Source organism: Equus przewalskii, chromosome 1 (genome assembly GCF_037783145.1).
Source record: "Equus przewalskii isolate Varuska chromosome 1, EquPr2, whole genome shotgun sequence".
Taxonomy (NCBI): Eukaryota; Metazoa; Chordata; class Mammalia; order Perissodactyla; family Equidae; genus Equus; species Equus przewalskii.
The window spans coordinates 52,425,618-52,429,296 of NC_091831.1; positions in this window are offsets into that span (position 1 = coordinate 52,425,618).

Consider the following 3,679-nt stretch of genomic DNA (forward strand, 5'->3'; position numbering starts at 1 on the left):
CTTGAGAGTTGTATTCTCTGTTAAAGTTATGTTAATTTGCCCGTCTCAGTGTTGTGGTATCCCAGACTCTGAGAATATTTTCCTTGCTTAACCTTCCTTATAAAACTTCAAATTTAAAAGTTTGTGCCCCAAATAAACTATTATTAGGCTAGCCATTTCCCTTTAAAGAATGAGCTGTTATGTTTTGACTTGAACACTTTCTAAATCACCCTCCTTTTCTACCACTACCTTCTCCTGCTCCCCACCCTGTCCTCCTGTTTCCTTGAGAGTTTGACATGTATTTTACAGGCCCCTGTTCCATGCATCTCCACTAACAAATGCATTTTAAATGGACTAATTTTACTTTTCTCTTGTCGAAGCTCTTACTCAGACTGTTTAGTCCTTGTTGAGTCTGGTTTTTTTAAGTTTTGTATTTGAGTCTGTTAATAGATTATGTGTGTGCCTTTTGACCAAGATGACACGGTATCTTTACAGCATCCTAGCACCATGTCTTCCCTAGAGGAGATACTTTGAAAACTGGTTTTCTTCACTTGTAGGACCTAGCCTCTGGGCTCGTGTTCTCTCTCCTCCGTGGAGTTTTTAGGTGTTCTTGTGTCTTCTCTGTCTAGCTTAAGGCACTGAAAGGGATTTAAGAATTGCTTGCTTCCATTAAATGTACAGGAATTTTAGCAGGCTCTTGTCCCTCCTTCCTTAGTGGTGGCCAGTTACTATTGAACTCAGATAACTGGGTGTTAAAAAGCCCAGAAAACCTAGTTTTGAGGTCTTATTTTTGGCTTTTCACAGAATGACAATGGAAATTTTTTTCTAGGAAGTAAGTAGTATGCAGTAACAATCTTAGCTAGACTGCCATGGTAACCAGAGGTGATCCACGCTTCTTGGAAACCCTGCTTAAAAGGAAATAGGAAGAAGATATTTTCAAAATAGCACCTTCAAAGCCATTGTCTATCTCGAGTTTTATCAAGTTTATTGAAATAATGAAAATATTTTGTCTCTAGTTAATACAAAATGTTAAGTACATAATTTTTCTACTTTTTAACACTTTCTAGGTATTTTTTTGTTTTAATATATTTTGGATGTCATAATTTTTAGGACCTTTGAGACCTGTTATTTTATAGAGAAACAAATTGAGGCCCAGAAAGTTAAGGGTTACATGAAGTTTTAAACCAGATTGGGAGCAGAGTCAAGTGTAGAGAGGTCTGCGTAGCTAGCACTCCTGGGCTGTTTTTCCTGGTCGCACTGGGGCTGAGTGGTCTACTTTTCCTACTGTGGCCAAGGGACCTGGTCATTCAAATTTCTCTTCAGGTGCATGTTCTACCGCTGTTCCCTTAGCTCCTGTGCTTCTCAAGGAGAAGTTGGAGACCACCTGGTGAAAGTTCATCTTTACAGTCAATTGTAAAAAACAATGTCCATTTTCTATGGTATCCCTTTTCATTTATGGGGAGTTGTGATTAGTTTCGTTGTTTTAAAAGATAGAGGTGAATACTAGTGTGAGGCAATGTACCAGAGGGTGTTTATAACCTATTTGAAAAGTCAAGACGAACTGTAAGAATGGCTGCTGTTTATCCAGTCACTCTGGACTAGTAGGCTATATATGTGAAGATCAAAAGTGATCTCTATCATATTTTGTCATAATCCCAGTGTAGCCTAATTGGAGACTCTGTGGGAGCAAGTGGCCTGGCTGTTGAAAAAAGGAGTGCCTTCAGATTTGTCTGTTGTCCCAGTTAGAATGGGTCCTTTTAAAAAGAGTCACTGCTGACCAACAGTGCCATCTAGTGGGCAGTGAGAACGTTTTTCGGTTCTTCTTGGGACGAAGTGGGTGTGGTGGGCCACAGAGTTAACAAAAAGTCCTTAGCTGGTCACTAGTAAGTACCTCATATTTAAATACTTTCTAGTATTTACTCTAGTAAATATTCTCATATTCAAGAGTTATTTATAGACGTGTATTAGGCAAAACCAAAAAAGCTATTTAAATCAGTGTAATCTGAATACAGGCATCAGATGTTTAATGAATACCATCTTTCTTTCTGCTACAAGACTATAAAGTAGCTAGTGTAGCTTTCCTGGGAGAAGTAACAGGGATCAGAGGATGGGGAGATGGCTTTCTAGCTAGAGAACAGCATGAACAAAGGCATGGAGTCAGAAACGGGGAGGAGGATCAGATCATGGCAAGACACGAGGGAATTTGGGGGAGGCTCGTGTGGATTGTCTTTCCAGTTCCTACAAGTGAAGGGACCAGGGTCAGGTCCTGGTCGTGAGGAATGGAAAAATTTGGAATATGCTCTCAAGGTTAGGACTGCTCAGTACCCAAAAGGGTCCTGGTGAAGCTGGGGACAGTTTCTGGGGTGCTGTGCTTCTCTATTGTAGACGTTACACTGAAAAAAGAGGGTAGGGCACTCAGTATGACAGAAAAATAAAAAGTGAAGGAATCAAGGATACAAATGAGACTATCTATCTTAAAGGTTACCAAACAGTCCAGGAGGTACAGGAAGACAAAGGAGGATACAAGTCAGGTTAGTTAGGCAGCAGGGTAGGCTTGAGGGACTAAAGCTTCCTAAAGGATTCCCAAAGGTCAAGGCTAGTTTCTAGAAAGGTAGGAAAGGGAGGTTGTGGTCTGAGAAAGGAGTTCTTGAACCTTTAGGCTTATGCTCCCTTGAAGTCAATCCCCAAAGAAAAGGCCTGCTACTGAGACTCTGTTGGCACCAGTAGATCTTTTCGTGGCTTTAGATCAGCTGTTTCCCTGTTCTTATGAGGAACCGGCTGTTCAGGGAGGGGCCCGGCTATTTGAAAGAGATGTTAACCACTGCCACAAAATCCTTCAGTTTCAGGGTTAAAACTAAATAAAGTTCTATGGAAGCAGCAAAGAGTTAAGTGGGGCAACTTAGTCATAGACTAGTTTTCATCCCTAGGTAGTTTTCATTTCTTTACATACCCCAAATTTTGGGAATTGTGGTGAATTCCAGAACCTTTTTTTTTGTCTTTAAAGTTCTTTGAATATAGTCCTTGAGGTGTTGAATTTTTGAAATGTGAGTTCATTTACTGAAGACTGGCAACAGAATGAATAGGCTCACAGTTCAAGACGGAGGGATTTGGACTTTGGCTCAATTTTTCAGCTCAGTTGAAAAGCGGCATTACCTTTGCACGGTTATGCGGTGGTAAATCTATTTGTGGGATTATAAAGCTCTTAGAAACATTTAGTTTAAATGTTTGTTAGGATGACAATGTTAGTCATTAGTTAGTTAGAAAAGCCCCCAAAAGAGCACAACAGTACTTGTATAATACATGATCTCTGCTCTGTAAAGTGGAAAAAATACATAGAAAAGATTTGTGGGAAGTAAACCAGTAACAGTGGTCACTTCTGGGTGGAGAAACTACAGGCACCTCCTTTTACACCCAATTTTTTATACTTGTTGGTACTCACGTATCTTGATAAATCAGGAAAAAATAAATTTTTTAAACTGAGGTTTTTAAGAATCAGAAACAGTTTGTTTGACTCAAGTAGTGGTCATCTCTGTCTACCTTTTAAATAAACAGTTCTCAAAGTTCAGTTGACAATCGTGGCTCCTAGCTCACTGAGCACCTCAAACAACGTGTTAAACACCGGGAATAACACTAGATGACCCTATGAGGAGTAAACATCTGACCTGAAAAATTTAACAAACTGCTAATAGATGGAAACATG